Genomic DNA, 21,287 nt, shown 5'->3' with positions numbered 1-21,287 from the left:
TTGCCCCGGTATAGGTTTGCCAGGTAGGTGCCTCAAGTATAGGTAGCCAGTATAGTTGCCCCCAGTATAGGTTAGATAGGCAGGCGCCCCCGGTATAAGTTAGATAGGTAGGTGCCCCATTACAGGTCAGCTAGGTGGGTGCCTCTAATAAAGGTAGCCAGAATAGTTGCCCCCAGCATAGGTTAGATAGGTAGATGCCCCCAGTAAAGGATAGTTAGGTAGGTGCCTGCAATATAGGTAGCCAGTATAGTTGCCACCTGTATAGGCTAGCTAGGTAGGTAGGTGCCCCCAATACAGGTTAGATAAGTAAGTGCCCCCAGTATAGGTTTGATAGGTAGGTGCCCTACAGTATAGGTTAGATAGGTAGGTGCTCCCAGTATAGGTTAGATAGGTAGGTGCCCCCAGTATAGGTTAGATAGGTAGGTGCCCCCCAGTATAGGTTAGATAAGGTAGGTTCCCCCAGTATAGGTTAGATAAGGTAGGTTCCCCCCATATAGGTTAGATAGGTAGCTGCCCCCCAGTATAGGTTAGATTAGGTAGGTGCCCCCATTATAGGTTAATTAGGTAGCTGCCCCCCAGTATAGGTTAGATAGGTAGGTGCCCCCCACTATAGGTTAGATAGTTAGCTGCCCCCCAGTTTAGATTAGATAGGTAGGTGCCCCCAGTATAGGTTAGATTAGGTAGGTGCCCCCCAGTATAGGTTAGATTAGGTAGGTGCCCCCCAGTATAGGTTAGATTAGGTAGCTGCCCCCCAGTATAAGTTAGATAGGTAGGTGCCCCCCAGAATAGGTTAGATAGGTAGGTGCTCCCCAGTATAGGTTAGATTAAGTAGGTGCCCCCCCCCAGTATAGGTTAGATTCGGTAGCTACCCCCCAGTATAAGTTAGATAGGTAGGTGCCCCCCCAGTATAGGTTAGATAGGTAGGTGCCCCCCAGGATAGGTTAGATAGGTAGGTGCCCCCCAGTATAGGTTAGATTAGGTAGGTGCCCCCAGTTTAGGTTAGATAGGCAGGTTCCCCCAGTATAGGTTAGGTAGGTCCACCCCCCCATAATGGAGGGGGGAGCCGGAGCTGCGGGGAGGGCAGCCCGACCTCTCCCTCCCTCTCCCCGGGCCGCCCTCCGTGCTCCCCCCTCCGACTGCAGAATAATTACGCAGCAGGAAGCGCTGTGCATAACTACTCACCTTCCTGCGTTCCACTCGCAGCTGATCTCCTCTCGTCATAGACAGTGATACACACGCTGCTTCCGGCTAAACAGTGTCCAAGATGTTTAAGGACAGGGAAGACTCGGACACACCTCGTGAAATAGACAACACATTTATTCATGCATCAAGGGCCGTTGATACAGGCATCATCAGAGTAATGCTACAGATCATTAGCACACAGCCGATTTTATAGGGTTACAAGTATGCAAAAATATACACTCCCTGGGGCTGGCCAGGATATTTGTCAGTGTTACAAAAACCAATCACAGTTCAATAATCAGTGCAGACATGAAGCAGTTAACATTTAATTCTTAGAACTCTCCACCCATATTATAATGAGTTTCACCACCCACTGTTCTCTTACTCAACCTTCTGTTTAAGCTCACAAGGGGAAGTGGTTCAGTCTGGACAACACATCACTTGTCTAAATCTGTCTGTGGGGCCCCTTTTCCACTAAAAGTCAAGGAAGCTAGGACATTGCAAAATAACGGTAAATCTACAATTATGACATATTCAAGAGTAACAAGTGTCCCTGAACACGTACACATCATGTGGCCTTCTTCTAACACATTTTGTTCATATATCACCAAATGGAGCTAATTTAGAACAAAATGTCCGTTATACAATAAAGACAGGTATCACAGCTTTGTCACTCCCTCCTCTAGTTCATCCCTGTGAACTACTTATATCAAAAGTTTTTCCTTGGTCCTTTGGTGGGGGGCCCCAGCTGATATCACCGGATGGCATTGTAGTATCTTCTCCCTCCCCAGAGCCGCACCCTTAGCCAAAACTCTGAGTTGGGTGGTGCACCCTGGGAGAGCATTATTGTGTCTCTCCTCAGGGTGAGTCAGAAAAGGTTCCTTGAGGTCCTCCATTGAAGCAAAGTGTCATACCAGGATGAAGAGTGCTCCTTTTTGATGTGGAGCGATGTCTTACCAAGGATTCAGCTGCTGTCACCTGTCCAGCTGGGGTTTCTTTCCTCACATCCTTGGGACCTCTTGCCACTGGTTTGTAGAATAACAGGTTATATGATGACACATGAGGTAGAGTTGAAATCATGAGGTAGGTGCCACATTTATGGACAACAAGTCTCTTAGGTGTCTTCTTGGTGATAAGCCAGGACCCCTTTAAGTCTTCTGAGGTAGATCTTAAGGTAGAACTAGAGGGTGATTGATGTGGTTGTTGCCTAGGTGCACAAGGAAAACACAAGAACATGTCTGCAGGACAGAGGAAAAAGTTTTTTTTTTTTTTTTTTTTTTTTTTTTTTTAAAGTCCCAGTACCAAGCCCCAGGTGTCTGTGGCCCCTTCCTCTTTTTTTTTTTTTTTTTTTTTTTTTTTTTAAATAGAGCCACATCATATTTGTTCAATAATAACACATAGGGGATTACAATGCCTAATAAATCTACCCTCTCACTTCTAACAGACTCCTCCCGCCCCTAGCTCAGCAGTCTGACCGCTGGCTTCCGGTTCAAGAAGAGTCTGTATAATTATCAGTTTCATTCATACCTATGTTAACTTGTTTTCTCCATCGCTGGAGGACCCTACGATTTCCAGTCACTCGTGTCCATTCACACTATTTAACTACAAGGGATTGGGGTAAAATTACCATGATTACACAACATTTATCCATATTCGTCATCCGGGGATACCACCACTAAAACATCCCTGAATTTCTTTTTTATTTCTTATTTATCCTTGGGCTCAACCTCTTCATTTTACAAAACATGAATAACTGAAAAAGGTCAAACAATACGGTAAGGGCTATTAGTACCACTACTGGGTTGAGCATGAGATTCAGAAAGGCACTTGCTTTTGGACTATACCCGAATAAGCTTTCCCACCAGGACACACTAGCATCTTGCTCAAGGGCATGTGAGACCTGTAACAGTTTCTCACGATTATGCTCCAGGAGCACAGTTGCTTGCCTTTCTGAAGCTCCGAGAGTTTGTATGATCTCATCCTTTTTCCCAAAATCCAATAACCACCCTTTCAATTCTGCTCCACACCCTAAAGGAATCTTTTGTAAATAGATAGGTGTATCAGGTTTGATGTCGAGTCTCTTTTCAGGTGTTATGGGTGTTCGCCCTTCTGGCTGTGCCAGATCTATCCCTAGGACTGGGCCAATGGTGCAGTACACCCCTCGGGTCAGTGTTCTACCTTGAGTACAATTCAATGTGTACACTGCATAAGAAGTGACATTCTCCATCTGATACCAGCACCAATAACCCTGTCCCAGACATTTCATCTTGCTCGGCACCTTTTTTTTTGCGTCCATCAAACATTATCCTTCCTTGTCCCAGCGTTGCTGTCTCAAAATTATATTTTGTTGTCCTTGACATAAGAGAACATTTTTCCTTTTTCCAGTGCCCATATGTATCTACTAATCTGGGCTCCCCTTCTTCATACAGCACTAAATTTCATGGTTAACCCAGGAGTGCAAAACCCGCACCTTCAGATAGAATAGAACCCAGATTTACCACTGCATAAGCTTGGTATTCTTTGCCAGCAACAGGCACTAAGGAAATAGTGCCTGTGAGGCTCTGACACCCATGGAACTGAGTAAGCCACCATTTTTCATGTGTCTTGCAAAATCAAGGACAGATCTTTCAGCCTGTTTACGTAAATTTATAGGAAAATGGCCAGTGTGCAGCGAGGTTATCATTAGCTTTAAATCTTGTGAAAGTTCAGATTGAACCTGCGTACATGATAATGCCAACTGGACGTCTTCTGAATGTTTAAACAGACCTGCAATTAAACCCTTGAACTTCTTCTTCATTACTTCTGACAGTGATGCTGTAGCATCAATGTGGTCATATTGTAAATTCTCCAATAGATGATTTATATCAAAATGGGTCTTCACTCCCTCCCCTACATGCTGAGCCAACCCTCCAAGTTTATTTTGTAGCCCCTCTAAATCCATAGTGTTCAAAAAGCTCCCAAACCGAGACCCCCAGCCCCTAGTGCTGTACCCATCAAATCCCTTTTTACTTTATTGTGACTATATCCTGATTCCAACCACCCTTTCAGCATGTATATCTGATTTTTGACATACCCACCACACCTCCTGTCTCATGCACTCACCCTAAAGTCAGTTAGGGTTACTCTCCATGTGTACAGAACAAACTGAGTACCCACCAACACTGCCCGTGGTGCGGCTAATTGGGGAACAATTAGATCCGCCGCTTTAACAGCTGGGACCTCACATGTGTCTGAACTCACCTTATCATGGACCACAACATCCTTTTCCCATTCTACTTGAACTACAGTTACACATACTTTATCTTTTCCTTCCCATGTGTACCATCCCTTTTTATTTATCGACAGGTTGCTCATACCAGGAACTGGACTCTCCCCATCCATGAGAATCTTTCCAGTCCGTGGTATGATACACTCCCCTCAATCCCTCAGACATGGGAATCCCATACATCCATTCATTTACCTTTGGTGCATCTATCCCATTGCACAGCACATCCCACCTCCAAGGGTTTGGTCCATTGAAGGAGAGATACTGATTTGATGACCAGTACGCTGTGTCAATAATACAATGACCTTCAATGTCTGATGTACAGGCCTCTCTCATAATTCTGACCATATACTGACGTACTGTTATACCTTCTTTAGGTGTGGTGTGTTCAAATGACTTACTTTCCGCATCTGTTTGTACATGCAATACCAGGGTGCTAAAATAGGCACCAAGTCTGACTTTTTCAGTGTCTTCATACTAGGCGACTTGTTTGACTACACTACAGTTCAGTCCAACCATAATTCTTTCTTGAGTCAAGTATGTCAGAGGGTTTACAGTTCCAATGTACTCGGAACTCCATAATCCCATCTGCTAGGTTATGACACTTATTTAACAAAGTACCTTGCACCGGTTTGGGTTGGTCATAGAATATTTTCCTATACTGTCCTGTCTCTCCAACATTATATACCATGTACATAATGTTCCAGTCGTCATACCCTCCTCTTGTCGGGTCTTCAGGATATAATTTTCCTTTGTCACTTCTTACTGGCAATGGGTCAACTGAGGTTCTATTGTTTAAATTGGATAAGTCCCTCAGATCTTCACTGTCAAGTGGCTCGAGTCGTCATCTATGTCATTTGGGTCTGTAATAAAAAAATTTCTAGCATGGTACATATGTCTACTTCAGGGTCCTCATGTCCCTCACAGTCAAGTATATTTTTGTCGTGGACATATGTCAAAAAGAAAATAATCTCAGGTCTTCCCTGCAACTTCTGTTTTGGATACTCCTGGAAAGGGGGAATCATTCTGCAATGCCACAAAGTTCATCTAGGATATGCCATTCAGTGTATCTTGGCACTAATTTCCCATGTTTATACTCTATCCTGTGAAGGTGGGATGGATCCCATCCTTTTGGTTTTTATTCCCCATATTTCATAAGATTTGGGTGGAACCCAAGGTTCCTGATGGTGATTTGGGACATGCTAACTATCAGTCCCTGTGGATTCACTTTACAAACGACATAACATACAGACTAACATAAATGCCCCTGTTGGCATAGTTGCCTTAATTATTTTCCTGTATTCTTTTGCAATGAGATGCATGGATCCAGAGAACCTTTCCCCTCCAGTTGTCACCGAATTTAGAACCTGAAATAGAGGAGACAACTTGTCCATGCAATTTGTATACATGGGTTATGTAATGATTATACACACATCTCTAATGTTTAATGCATAGTTTGTCCTTACCCTCTCTATTCCTGACATAACTGAAGCTGTATAAATATCTGTGAAAGGCTGGAGGTCCAGCCCTTCAATTCAGGTCTAGGAAGTTCATACATAGAAACTGACAAGCACCTGTTGAGGGCCCTTCCATCATGGGAGGACCCCTGCCTTTGAAAGCTAATCATATTAGTCAGATGGAGAGTCAGATGAAGAGTCAGATAACTCAGCCTCCGTGTCCCTATCTGTCTGTGTTGAGTTATAGTTAGACTGAGGTGTGTAGCTACACTGTTTGATGAAATGCCCTGGGCTTCCACATCTGTAACATACCCTCAAACCTCGCCTACGAGGTCTAGGTGGATAGACAATTTTGAGTTGGTTTGCCAAAGCGTTTGTCCAAAAATATCCCTTTTCACTGGAGTCCTGTGACACATCCCTCGGTATAAATGTCTTGCTGACTATTTCTTTCAGGTCCCTCTCCCCACACACCCTTTTGATAAGTCGAAACATGTCTCCCCATGTGGCCTTGTAGCACGTCTGTGTATCTATTATTCCCTTTGCAAATTTGGCAGGGTCAGTTCTTGGATGGGGTATGGTACTCAGGAGTCCCTTCATTTCTGCGGGAGTCCAGGGTATATGGTGTCTAACAGTACCTGTCTGGTTACCCTGATTATCTGATAGCACTTGCTCTCTAACAGGGAATAAAAGCTCAGGTGACTGAGGACCCTCTTCCCAACTAGGAGCAGCAGGAGATCGTGACAGGTTAGTGCTCCTTGGCCTACTTGAAGTTTGCTGTATCTGTGGTTGATTAAGGAGACTTATGTCATTTTTAAAAGGGTTAGTGTCACTTACCCTGCATGGCTGGCTGTTGGTGTTTCCTCCCTTAGCTGTGTAGGAGCTGTGGGTTTGTTTAACTCATTAGTCAGTCCTGAATACAACGAGGATTGGCATACAGATGTAGAGTCATCTCTCTCCCTGTCAGGTTGTATGTGGGCCAGCCTGTCACTGCTACTGTGTGTTGTCTCTAATGAGGTCTGCGTTAGCTGTCTGTTGTCGCTGTGTGCCTGTACTTCCTCTTTCTTAGTGAGATCAACTGGTGGCTATGTGTCAGCACTGTCATCAAGAGCTTCTGCAGCAGCTCTGTGTTTCACATGCTGAGACACGGCCTTGTCAGTCTGCCTACGAGAAGACCCGGACATAAGTGCTGTCCAAGCCTGGTGTGCTCCCATATCCAGCACATCAGTGTCTTCAGTCCCCTCATCTTCTAGCTGTGGTGACCCTCCTGTGCCTGATTGTTTTACTGTCATGATGGTGACGTCTTCGGATCGGCGAATCGCCTCCATCATCCACCTACTCCATGCTTCTCGCTCGTTTGGGCGAGTCATCCTTACCCTGTGGACATCCCACAAATTTTCCCACACCTTTGGTTTAAAAGTTCCCTTTCTGGCATATTTCTGGTTAGTCCATCGCTCCCAGTCCTCCAAGTATCGGGAGACCCACGGTCCATACTTGCTACACATCTCTTCTCGCGGCGTCAAATGCTGCGGCTCACCGCGATTTGACGCTCGCTTCTGAGCAATTGTCCCCATAATATGGACTATGTGTTCCCCTTGAATTCCAAGCAATTCTCACACCAGAGATGGCCAATCTCTGGTTTCGCCTGGGAGCAACTTGAGCAACAGGTTCTCTCCCTGTTGCTACCGTGTGAACCACTAAGCACACTGGAGTCAGCCAATCCCGTCACCCCTCTGTTGATTTTCACAAGGGTCAGCAAGGTTTTACTGATGTTATTCAGCACTATTGTGCTCACTCCAGCACATAGTAGAGGGAGTCACAATAGTCACACTGTCTCACGTGGTCTGGCAACATTGTGCTCACTCCAGCACACAGTAGAGGGAGTCACAATAGTCACACTGTCTCACGTGGTCTGGCAAACAGCAAGGTTTTATGTTTGTTATTCAGCAATATTGTGCTCACTCCAGCACACAGTAGAGGGAGTCACAATAATCACACTGTCTCACGTGGTCTGGCAATATTGTGCTCACTCCAGCACACAGTAGAGGGAGTCACAATAATTACACTGTCTCACGTGGTCTGGCAAACAGCAAGGTTTTATGTTTGTTATTCAGCAATATTGTGCTCACTCCAGCACACAGTAGAGGGAGTCACAATAATCACACTGTCTCACGTGGTCTGGCAATATTGTGCTCACTCCAGCACACAGTAGAGGGAGTCACAATAATTACACTGTCTCACGTGGTCTGGCAAACAGCAAGGTTTTATGTTTGTTATTCAGCAATATTGTGCTCACTCCAGCACACAGTAGAGGGAGTCACAATAATCACACTGTCTCACGTGGTCTGGCAATATTGTGCTCACTCCAGCACACAGTAGAGGGAGTCACAATAATTACACTGTCTCACGTGGTCTGGCAAACAGCAAGGTTATTCAGCAATATTGTGCTCACTCCAGCACACAGTAGAGGGAGTCACAATAATCACACTGTCTCACGTGGTCTGGCAATATTGTGCTCACTCCAGCACACAGTAGAGGGAGTCACAATAGTTACACTGTCTCACGTGGTCTGGCAAACAGCAAGGTTTTATGTTTGTTATTCAGCAATATTGTGCTCACTCCAGCACACAGTAGAGGGAGTCACAATAATCACACTGTCTCACGTGGTCTGGCAATATTGTGCTCACTCCAGCACATAGTAGAGGGAGTCACAATAGTCACACTGTCTCACGTGGTCTGGCAAACAGTTATGTTTGTCCTTGCTGCCCAACAGGTCACCCGATCCTTTACTGTTGCCCAGTAGGCATTGGTCTGGTGAACATTGCCAACCCTGTGAAATCCAAACTGCAATAATTGTGCGGGTGACAAACACTTAGATCTGGCTGAGTGGACCCTTCACTGGCTTGGTCTGATAGAGGGTCCCCTCCCGATGGACTAACCTCGACACCACCATCTACAATCTCTATTGAATGGCAACTGACCGAGTCTAACTGATTGGGCTCTTCTCTGAAGTGGCACTAAGTTTGCTCTCCTGATGCCCTGATACCAAAACCGAACCTCAATGCTCTCTCTGACTCAGCTTTGAGATAATAATGGGTGATCCATGAAGGGGGAAGGCTGCATATAGTGTGTTACGTAGTTGCTTATATTACTAAGATGAGTAGGGATTACTTCATAAGGGGAGCAGTGAGGTGTGCCCGTCATCATTGGTTGGAGGGGGTACATCCCATCATTTGTATTCAGAGCATAGTTGAGGGGAGTGTATTCTGACACTCTCCCTGTTCCGTATGCAGGTGGTGATTCTTCCCTTAACTGTGCTAGGGTAGTTGGCGTCCTTACTTCAGTAGTTAGCTGAGGATATATAGTGGGATGACGCAGTTTCCCTAGCTCCCCTCTTCCCCTGTGAGCTCCTAGGCTTGCTGACTCTGGCACATCCTGTCTCTGCCTCTGATCTATGTGAAACTGTACTTCCTCTGTTTCAGTGAGGTCAATGAGAGGCTGTGTTGCAGCACTGCCTCTTGTAAGAGGTTCTGCAGCAGCTTTATTGCTCACGTCCTGTGACACAGTTCTATTAAATGACTCATGCAGCTCCCTGGACATGATTGCAGACCAAGCTTGGTATGCTCCCATCTCCATTACCTCCTTCTCCTCTATTTGCTCATCCTCTGACCCATACAATTGTTCAGTGCTTGCAGTTGTAGGTCTCATCTCACCTGTGACAGTTGCAGATTGTGTCACTGTCAATATGTTCACATCCTCTGATTTCTGGATGGACTCCTTCATCCATCTACTCCATGCCTTTCTTTCATTAGGACGATTCATTCTCATTTTGTGTGTTTCCCACAGATTTTCCCAAATTTTTGGCTTAAAGGTACCCTTTTTAGCAAATTTATGGTTCGTCCACCGCTCCCACTCCTCCAAATACCGTGAAACCCATAGTCCATATCTGTACTACAGTCACAAAAGTCTGCAATGCCCCACTTAGACCCTCCAGCCCCAGTGAGAGCTTACAAAGTTCCCACCTTGCTGCCTGATTATCCTGCAAGACACCAGTACTAGTGAGGTTTCACAAAGGCTCACCTGTCTGCTTGGGCGACCTGGGGAACAGCAAAACCCTAAGTTCGGCTGTACTGCTCACCTGGTCGCCCAGTTGTGTCTAGCAGGCAATGGTCCGGTGTGCATCACAATCCCTGTGACATCCAGTAGTGACTTTCACAATAGCCTGCGATGCCTCACTTAGACCCCTTCAGCCACAGTGGAAGCTTATAAAGCTCTCACTGTGCTGCCTGGTTAGCCTGCAAGACACCAGTACCAGCGAGGTTTCACAAAGGCTCACCTGTCTGCTTGGGCGACCTGGGGAACAGCAAAACCCCAAGTTCGGCTGTACTGCTCACCTGGTCGCCCAATTATGTCTAGCAGGCAGTGGTCTGGTGTGCATCACAATCCCTGTGAAGTCCCGAACAAAGACCATGTGTTCACCCTGAATTCCACGCAATTCTCACACCAAAGGTGGCCAATCCTCTGGTTCCCAGTGGGAGCAACTCGAGCAACACTCTCTGTGTTGCTTCTGTGCAATACACTTATTGACACAAGGGTCAGCCAATCCCGCCAATCTTCTAGTGACTTTCACAATAGCTTGCGATGCCTCACTTAGACCCCTTCAGCCACAGTGGAAGTTTATAAGGCTCTCACTGTGCTGCCTGGTTAGCCTGCAAGACACCAGTACCAGTGAGGTTTCACAAAGGCTCACCTGTCTGCTTGGGCGACCCGGGGAACAGCAAAACCCCAAGTTCGGCTATACTGCTCACCTGGTCGCCCAATTATGTCCAGCAGGCAGTGGTCCGGTGTGCATCACAATCCCTGTGAAGTCCCGACTACAGTCACAAAAGTCTGCAATGCCCCACTTAGACCCTCCAGCCCCAGTGAGAGCTTACAAAGTTCCCACCTTGCTGCCTGATTATCCCGCAAGACACCAGTACTAGTGAGGTTTCACAAAGGCTCACCTGTCTGCTTGGGCGACCTGGGGAACAGCAAAACCCTAAGTTCGGCTGTACTGCTCACCTGGTCGCCCAGTTGTGTCTAGCAGGCAATGGTCTGGTGTGCATCACAATCCCTGTGACATCCAGTAATCTATTGATCGGCAATGAATTGGATCTGGCTGAGCGGAGACTTCTCTCTCGTGGTCGGGAAGCTCCTCCCCAGGTGGACAAACCTCAAAGCCAAACCTCAAAACCTCCTCTTAAGGCAGCTTGAGTCTCATATTCATCAGCCAAATCAGGACAACACAAATTCTTCCACCAGATATAACACCACTAGACTATCAGAATGATTATACTGCTAACTGTAGCAATGAGCCAATAAATCAGTGTCTCACAATCCCTCTTAGGGCAAGTAACAGCACACTGTGAGAAATTTATATTTATTTGACCAGGATAAGACCTTTTGAGCATGCGGTCACTCTCTCACTCATCCAGGGGTGTACACAGGCTATACTGTCTCAGATATGTGAGCCATCAGAGTTATCTGAACACTTAGAACCCTCAGGTAGTGGATCCAACCTCTCCACAATTCTGAGGGATTGGACAATTAATTCCAGATCCTCAGAATTTTCTGAGTCATCTAAGTTGTCTAGTCCCTGCCCCACCCTCTCTAATAGTTGAGGGATTGGGAGGTCCTAAGGGGGCGACTAATTTTTGATAGAAAATATAATGCTGAGCGACTATTTTAGGCTTTGGCTGGTATTCAAGACCCACTTCTGCACACTCCCAGGGTGTTGACTATAAGGGGAATTGAGTGCTGCCTGGGAGGCGTGGCACATAGGGCCTTATTACAATTGGCCTGTATCTGTCTAGAGAGGTATTGGGGATGCCGCAGGTCACTCTCCTCCTGATCAAATATTCAACTATACTGGGTACTTTTTCCAATGACGTGAGACACTCTGGGCACACTCTAAAGTGTCTGTAGAGGTTAGTACAAAAACAGCACAGTTCAGGCAAGTTTAGTTTTCTCCTTTCCACACACCAATTAAGTAGGCCCCACTGATGAGCCCCACTAGACTTTACGTAGTGTGATGTAATTTAATGTGTATTCCACCTTGGTGTTTGTTGGGAAGGAGAAGACAGTTGCCTACACATATAAGAGAACACTTAGTCAAATACAGTTATCTCTGAGCTGCACACATTAGGTACCTTGCAGCCAATAAAACACCATTACACATCACCATCAGTTTAAACACATGTTCAATCTCCCTGCTACAAGTATCCCATCCAAAGTTATGTTGTCTCAGGGGAGAGCCAGCCCACAAGTTCTCTGCTTTGAAGGAAGCGAATCTCCCCTCTGTCTGTGATTTATGACCACGGTCTATAGTTTTTCAACCTGTGGTTTCCTTCTGAAAACTTTCTCCACAGTGTGTATCCTGTGTAATAGCTGCATGTTGCAGCACCACAGGGCTATACACACAATAGTATGCTGACTCACAGAGTTTGTAATCTAGATTGGCTCTCCTCTGTCGACCCCCAATACTCAAGATACCAACATAGAATGTTCTCTTCAGAAATATGACATTACTCAACATGAATCCACATTCATATACTATTGTAATGAATTTTCGTTACTCACACAACACTATACTCCATACAATAGCAACTAAGTCAGATTCCATGCACTAAGTCAATCACAGCAGACAGACGGCATACATAACATATGTTAGATCTCAAGCATTAAGTTACTACTTCAGAAGAAAAAGACGGTATGCATACAGAGTACAGAGTAAGAAATAGAAGATGACATACCACATATCAGGAGACCGTTGTCATGGGAGGTCCTCACGGAAACCCTGCTGAGCGGAGTAGGGTTGCAACCAGCAGGGAGGTGCAAATATCAAGTAGGTGATCAAGTCTCACCTGGTACAGCGCTGTTTAGGGATTTGATATCTGGACCTCTCCACGGCTGTTTCTCCAAGGTTCCGCTCCTCAAGATGTCCAGGGTCCCTCCAGAGGTGTGCCACAAAGTCAATCGTTCAATGCCCGCGTTTCTCCACCAAAACTGTCCAAGATGTTTAAGGACAGGGAAGACTCGGACACACCTCGTGAAATAGACAACACATTTATTCATGCATCAAGGGCCGTTGATACAGGCATCATCAGAGTAATGCTACAGATCATTAGCACACAGCCGATTTTATAGGGTTACAAGTATGCAAAAATATACACTCCCTGGGGCTGGCCAGGATATTTGTCAGTGTTACAAAAACCAATCACAGTTCAATAATCAGTGCAGACATGAAGCAGTTAACATTTAATTCTTAGAACTCTCCACCCATATTATAATGAGTTTCACCACCCACTGTTCTCTTACTCAACCTTCTGTTTAAGCTCACAAGGGGAAGTGGTTCAGTCTGGACAACACATCACTTGTCTAAATCTGTCTGTGGGGCCCCTTTTCCACTAAAAGTCAAGGAAGCTAGGACATTGCAAAATAACGGTAAATCTACAATTATGACATATTCAAGAGTAACAAGTGTCCCTGAACATGTACACATCATGTGGCCTTCTTCTAACACATTTTGTTCATATATCACCAAATGGAGCTAATTTAGAACAAAATGTCCGTTATACAATAAAGACAGGTATCACAGCTTTGTCACTAGGAAGCAGCGTGTGTATCACTGTCTATGACGAGAGGAGATCAGCTGCGAGTGGAACGCAGGAAGGTGAGTAGTTATGCACAGCGCTTCCGTCTGCGTAATTACTCTGCGTCTGAGGGGGGAGCACGGAGGGCGGCCCGGGGAGAGGGAAGGAGAGGTCGGGCTGCCCTCCCCGCAGCTCCGGCTCCCTGCTCCTCTACAGTGCCCCCCTCACAACAGCGCCCAGGGCGGCGGCACGGGCCGCACGGCCCTAAAAACGGGCCTGCCTGCTGGCAATTTATGGGGATCACACTCGCTTTACGATTCTATGTGGTACACAGAAAACACGCAAATCATGGTAATTACTTGTGTCGCTATTAAAAAGCATTTTGTGTGATTTCGCTTTGTGCGAAATCACACACAATACGAAGCAAATGTTTTTGCACACTATGGGGTTGATTTACAATAGCGTGATAACTGCTATCACAGCAGTTATCATGAGATCCACGTTCATTTATCACGCGGAGTAATGCTTTCCGCGTGCAAAGCGCCGCGCGGGGCAGATCGCGTGATAACTGCTGTGATAGCAGTTATCACGCTTTTGTGAATCAACCCCAATGTGTGATGCACGCTATGTGTACTACACACAGTGCACTCATTGTGAATAAGCCCTTAAAGAGAATCTGTACTCTTAAACTAAAAAGCATACCATTCTATTCCTTATTTTCTCCTGTGCCCCTCTGTGCTGTTTCTGCCACTCCCTGCTGCAATCCTGGCTTGTAATTAACAGTTTTAGGCAGTGTTTACAAACTAACCAGCTTGTGATAGGCTCACATAAACAGAGTGTGTGAGTCATGCAGAGTGTGCAGGGGGCCTGCAGAGGGTGTGTGTCACTTCTATCCAATCACAAGCAGCCCTGCACATTCCACACATTCAAGCATTAGCCCAACAGACACGACAGAGGAAAGGAGATAAGATTTATTACAGAGACAGTGCAATTAGGAAAGGCTGCAGTAAGCCAGAGCACATTAGAACAGGCATAGGAACTTATAGGATAGAAGAACTAAGGCTGAAATATTTGTTTCAGAGTCTCTTTAAGCAGATCTTAGTTTTACTGTTCTCTTAAAGCACACCTGTCACTAATACACACTAGTGACGGTAGTTTGAGGTAAAAGAAGAGCCTTTGCTACATCCCTCTCTCACCTTAACCACTTCGGGACCAGCACCCTCTGCCCCCTTAAGGACCAGAGGGTGCTGGTCCAGTAAAGCGCCATTTCCCGACGAATCGCCGCTAAAATCCGCCGCTCCCGACGGTCACGCCGCTCTGTCCCCACCGCAGGCTGCTTTCTCTGCCGTCGGTAGGACGGCAGAGCGCTGTGCGACGGTCAGGAGCCGCTTTCATTGGCTCCTGACCCTATCACTCCATGTAAGCCAATGAGAACGGCTTACATGAATGACAGGGCCAGGAGCCAATGAAAACGGCTCCTGCCCGGCTCACAGTGCTCTGCCGCCATAGAGGCGGCAGGGCAGCTGATTTTGTCGCAGATCGAGCGCGGACAGCGGCAGGGATGGGCGAGGAGCGCGGTCAATGTGACGTAGAGATTACGTCTGGTCAGAACCGCAGCGCCCCCTGCCCGCCGTAGATTTACACTGCGGCGGTCCGCAATAGGTTAATCTGATCTGTTGTTGTAATCTGTGCCTGTAGGGCAGAGGTCCCCAAACTTTTTCAGCTTGCGAGCTACTTCAAAAATGATGAATTGAAAATGATCTACTAGGTAGAATCTTCCTGTAGAGGCAAGCCACAACTGCAGCACATGCACATTGCTCAGACGGTCGGTGTAGGATCTGCCCAAAATCTACTGGTAGATCACGATCTTGATCTACCCAATGGGCACCCCTGCTGTACGGTATATTTTGGGCATCCTGACCATGTCTGTGTTCTGGCTCAGCTTTGCTGTAATAAAGTTATATATCATTTTTAAGGAGTGTTAGATTAGTAGTGTATGTCTGTTTTAAGACTGGCTAACACTTAAAGGCGCACTCTACTCCCCAGAGATGGATGAAGATGTAATGGGGCTCTAGGCAACGTACTAGATTTGGCACCCCCTTGTGGTCCATTTGGTAAGCTCAAATGGAGAGAGGTAAGAGAAGGTGGTTGGTGGGCCCCTTGACACCCATTAGGCCCCAGGCACCTGCCTACGTTGCCTGGTGGATGATCCTGCTCTGCTACTCCCACTTCATATGACGGCATGGATGGAGGTGGGCAAGTTAGAGATGATACGTGTCTTTTCATGGAGCTAAGCATCACTCTCATACATGCAAACGCCGCCATCATATAGCAATGGGTTGAGTTGTTCTTTAAAGAATACCCGAAGTGACGTGTGACATGATGAGATAGACATGGGTATGTACAGTGCCAAGCACACTAATAACTATGCTGTGTTCCTTTTTTTCTTTCTCTGCATGAAAGAGTTACATATCAGGTATGTAAGTGGCTGACTCAGACAGGAAGTTAGTACAGTGTGAATGTCACTGATAAGAAATTCCAACTATAAAACACTTTCCTAGTAGAAAATGGCTTCTGAGAGCAGGAAAGAGCTAAATAGGGCCAATCGTTCATAGATTTTAGCTCTGGCATACGTCAATGAATGTGTCATTGAGCAAAAACAATAAAACAGTTAAAACTTAGAATGGAGATTTAAACATAAAATACAACTGTGGAATATCTTAAAAAGTCATTTTAGGAGAAGGAAGATAGATACAATAGTTTATTTCATTCGTTTATTTTCGCTTCGGGTGTCCTTTAAGGGACTTGACATATATTTTGCCACACTGCAATACACTTGCTCATCAACAACCCTATTTAACCAGTGCAACCAGATACTGCAGCAGCCCAATGGGAGAGTGACTTGCAGTATGTGTCTTTCACACGGACAGCCACTGAGGGCAGTGGCGTAGCTAAGGAGATGTGGGCCCCGATGCAAGATTTACAATGGGGCCCCCCAAGCACTCTATACATAACAATTGATGATACGTGCGCAAAACCTGCCAATGGCAGCTACAGCATCAGAGATGCAAGAAGGGGATGGGGAACAGTTTGTTAATGATTACCACTATTCAAATTAGCTATAGAAATGATTATTATGAGCACAGGACCAATAGAGAGCTAATACTATAGTTGAGGGAGGGCCATTTGGGGCCCCTCTGGCCCAAGGGCCCCGATGCGGTCGCTACCCCTGCAACCCCTATTGCTACGCCCCTGACTGAGGGCCTTCTGCCTGCAATTGTGCCTCCATGAGATGGACACCTCCCAACTAAATGCTTCCCAGAGCCTAGCGGGTATATTGGAGCAGCTGACTGACAGTGGGTTCACCGTCTGCAGCTGCCTGCATGAAATGGGTTGAGGTATTTTGTTAGCATATTAAGTAACAATCCTTTGAATATTTTTATTAAGCAGTGCATAAGTTTGCAACACATTAATCCTTGTTGGTTGGAAAAGAAGGCCAAAGTAGCTGACTTTAATCTCGTTTTGGGACAGTGACACAAAGAGCCCCTAAAACCTGCTCAATAATAAATGTCAAGGCTGTAATGGTAAATATTAAAATAGAATCGGCAATGAAAAATACATTTTACTCACCTGCCTGCTGATAATGTAGTTAAAGCAGACCTAAACGGTAGCACTGCAGACAAGGTGAACAAATATAGTTGCTGAGAACTTCAGTGCGTGTGTTTTTAGAGAGCTAGGCCTTATCAGGAAGTGTAAAGCCTCGTACACACGCATGACTAAAGTCGGCTGAGGCGGCTGATAATGCTCGCCTCAGCCAATAGCCTCCGTCATCCAACTGTGTCTGTACAGGCCAGCCCAGTAATGTTGCCCAATTCCCGACAGGTGACATCAGTCGCACCGGGGCTTTCAGGTGTGCCGCGCTTTGCCGTTTTGTGTGCTAATATGTAATTACAGGAGGTTAACCCTTTCTCTGCTCTCAGGATGCCAGGCAGTAAATACTGAAGGGATTTTTGTAAGATTTTTCTTAATTGTAACAAAGAAACGCCACACCCTGCCAAGCCAAGCTGGGAGTGCGCCGCGGCAACAGTGCTGGGGTTGGCCACAAATCTGGGTGCTGGTTCAGCAAGGCTTAACTACATTGCATGCCAGCAGGTGAATAAAATACATATTTCATTGCCAATTCAATTAATTTTAATATTTAATGTTAAAAATGTTACATGTTTTATTGAGCACGCTTCAGGTGCTCTTTAGAGTATTAGAGGCAAAGCATTAGCACAGAAGTTAGGCAGCTGGCATTATTTATTAGAGAATGAAGTTGGCGGCCTCCATATTGCTCTCACTTCAGGTTCCCAGCTTTAACGTATTTTGCCCTTTTTATGACTTGATGACTTTAATCAAATATATGCTATTGTCACCATTGTTTTGAATATCTAAATCAAAAAGGCAGTTCCTGGAAAGCATGAAACAGATAAAAAAAATCACACCTCTTTTGTTTTGCTTTTGGTTTTGATCATCTAAACTGTTTGTAGTGTTCTTTTGATCTATTTTGTGCATAACACTGATTGGCATGGCAATCCTCCCTATCAAACGGTATTAGGGAAACAAGTAAGTGCAAGATTGAATTAATAGGGCGCTGCTTGTGGAAGCAAGTTGGGTACATCATCCTTAGGTAGTTACAGATAATAGGCTGGTCATTGATTAAACAGATTGTTTCAAAAAAAGGAAATCAGTTCATTTAACTGATCACATCAGCAAAGCTGAGATCAAACACTTATCTGGTAATGCTACACAAAGTACACTGTTTTTAAATGTATGCTAATTTAGATTTTGTAAAAAAAACAACACTAAACTGGCCATTTTATAAAGGAAGCCATAAAATGACTGATAGGACTGCAGAATAAAGATAATTGTGCTTGCAGGGTCCATGTACTGCTATCATTACTACTACACAATTAGATGGTATTGGCACAAGTATACTGCAACAATTCTACAGAATACATCAAACAAGTCACAAGACTAAAAATGTTCATCAGAAAAGGGCTCTCATTCTAATGGCCCTGCCACAGTCTGAGGTCATTTTATGGGGAAGAAGCCAATTAACCTTCAAGTATGTTTTTCTGTAGAGAGATTAAGCCAGAACAGCTAGAGGAAACAAATCCAAACACAGAGAGAACATACAGGCAGTATGCAGGCCTTTACGGTGTTACTCCACTTTAGTTTAGCTCTACACATTCCTAGGATTAATGGCAAACATTATTTCAGCGTCCTCACTTTGTTTTTGTACATACAAATCACAGCTATTCCGCAATTAATTTGGTAGACTGAAATTGTTACCACTGTGGCAAGTTAGTCAATTAGTGTATATGTGTAATAATCTGAATAATAATCCGGACATTTATATAGCGCTTTTCTCCTGCCAGACTCAAAGCGCTCAAGAGCTGCAGCCACTAGGACGCGCTCAAGGGGCCACCCTCTGGCTCTTTGCATCTTATTTCTCATAAAGGCAGATTAAAGTGTTGAGCAATTTTATGCTTAAACCTCTTCGCCCACACCAGCTATGGCCCGCCCCCAGCTCTGCAGCCACTGCCTAATTGATGGCTGCCAAGCTGGGGGCGGGCCACGGCAATGCAAGTGGAGTTTTCCTGAAGAGCTTTGTCATCAGTCTTCGGAACACGGCAGCAACTATGTTCCCGAGGAAGGGGGCAGAGCATCACCTGTGACCCCTATGAAGTCGTATCAGGTAAGAATTTAAGCCTGTGACACCCCCTTCCGCCCAATCCGTCATCATTAAGACAGAGTTCTGTCATTTTAATGTACATGCTCTTTAATACCTGGTAGCACACCATTTGCAAGAAATAACTGATGGCAAACACGCTTAGTAAAAATCTGCATCTATATCTTTCTACTGAAATTGTGGACCCCTCTTCCTTTTCCAGCTGCTCCAGGCAGGATTTGTACATTATCAACATGTCAAAGCACTCCAGCCCCTTTAAGAAATCCCCTAGATTGCGCTCTTGTTTGAGTATGGCAAATAGTTCACAATATATTGTTATAATGGAGTCCAGTGCACATCCTTCACAGCACAATACAACACTGTTTAAGCATATGCAAGTCCACTATTTTCTATTCAACTAGCACTTTAATCTTAATGTCACCGATATATATATATCAGCAAAGGCATTGGTGACATTAAGATCAAAGTGCCAGTTGAATAGAAAATGATGGACTTGCATGTGCATAAATAGTGTTGTGTCCCATAGATTTGTAATTGATACAATTTTCTAGGAGAAATGGTGTGTTTTCTTACATAAATGCAAGGGTGCCAATATTTTTGGTCATGACTGTATGTTCAAAGCAATTACTTAAATATGAATTTTACTTTAGACTTTACTATTAGCATGAGAATTTGCTTTCTGTTCCCGATCACAGTGCAGTTTCTATAGTATTTGCCTGTTCAGGCGACCAGTGTGTACCTTTTTAGTTTAAGTGGGTACCAGTGCCATGGGTGGCAGCTACTACTAAGTTATCAATTCAATCCTCAGCGCTAAGTTCCAAACTATTGCCACTTTTGGTTGCTCTGTAGTCACCAAGTGCTCGGAACAAACATGGTTACCAAAACCAAAAACATAAAGGCAGATGCTTAGTATATCTTTAAAGAAGTGATAAACTTTTATTCATAAAAAAAAACATAAAACCATTGTGATACATCCCGGGGCCTTATGACAGGGGCCCTTTAAGAATATCAAGCATTATGTGTACGTACAGTACACCCTTATTGCATGTGTAAAAATGCAAAACAAGTGCCCATTCTCCAATCCTGACTAGTTTCGGTGTTCCGCCATCCTCAGCTTGTGTATCTGCCAGATTCCATTATTATGAGCCAATCAGACAGATATCGATGCTGAAATTCGAGTAATGTGTGGGGACTCTTAGCCACTGAGGTGCAGAAGAAAGGCTAGTATTACCTGTGTGCATCAGTATCAGAAGAGAAGTTCTGACAGTAGAGAGACTATAGAGCAACTTTCTTTCTCATTCTCAGTGGTTTCTGGTGGCAGTAGCTACTAAAATAAAATAGAAAAAATGGGACAGTAGCATCATGTCTTATAGGTGCAGCAATTTATTTTCACTTCAATGTTACACTGATCCATTTTGTTTAAGACTCTGCTGAAAGCAAGCCCTGTATGACTGGTTATATGGACATGACTTTATTGGCCAACTGGAGGAAGACAGAGACCATGCAGCAGACGTAATGAGGCTGGGGATGAGAAAAGTCCCCTGGCAGCTCTGGCTGACAGCAGTAGTGTATAACCAAGTGCTTAAGAGGAACTTTACCCCAAAAAATAATAGTAGAGGGAAAAAAGTCAGTACAATGCAAAGTGAGAAGTAAAAGTATAGAAGAGATATCAAGACACACTATATTTTCGGGGTCTCCCTGCACTATGTCTGCTCTGTCCCCCCTTTGTCCACTCTGTCCTCGTGTGTCTCCACTCCCTCCCTCCCTCTCCATTTGTCTGCTCTGTCCCCATGTGTCTCAGCTCCCTCCCCCTCAGTTTGTCCGCTCCCCCTTATGTCTCCACTTCTCCTCCGTCTCCTGCTTCCCCTGTGAGTAGAAGTGTAGCGGCAGCTGTCTTATCTAAACCAGCAGCTCCCGTGGGGATCGTCGACCTCTTCCCTTCCGAGCCCCTCCCAATAGTGATGGTTTCTACAGATGAGGTGATCATCAATAGCCGTTTGTAGAGGAGAAGTGTCCAAGGG

The sequence above is a fragment of the Hyperolius riggenbachi genome, chromosome 1 (assembly GCF_040937935.1).
Source record: "Hyperolius riggenbachi isolate aHypRig1 chromosome 1, aHypRig1.pri, whole genome shotgun sequence".
Taxonomy (NCBI): Eukaryota; Metazoa; Chordata; class Amphibia; order Anura; family Hyperoliidae; genus Hyperolius; species Hyperolius riggenbachi.
This window is presented reverse-complemented; position numbering follows the sequence as displayed.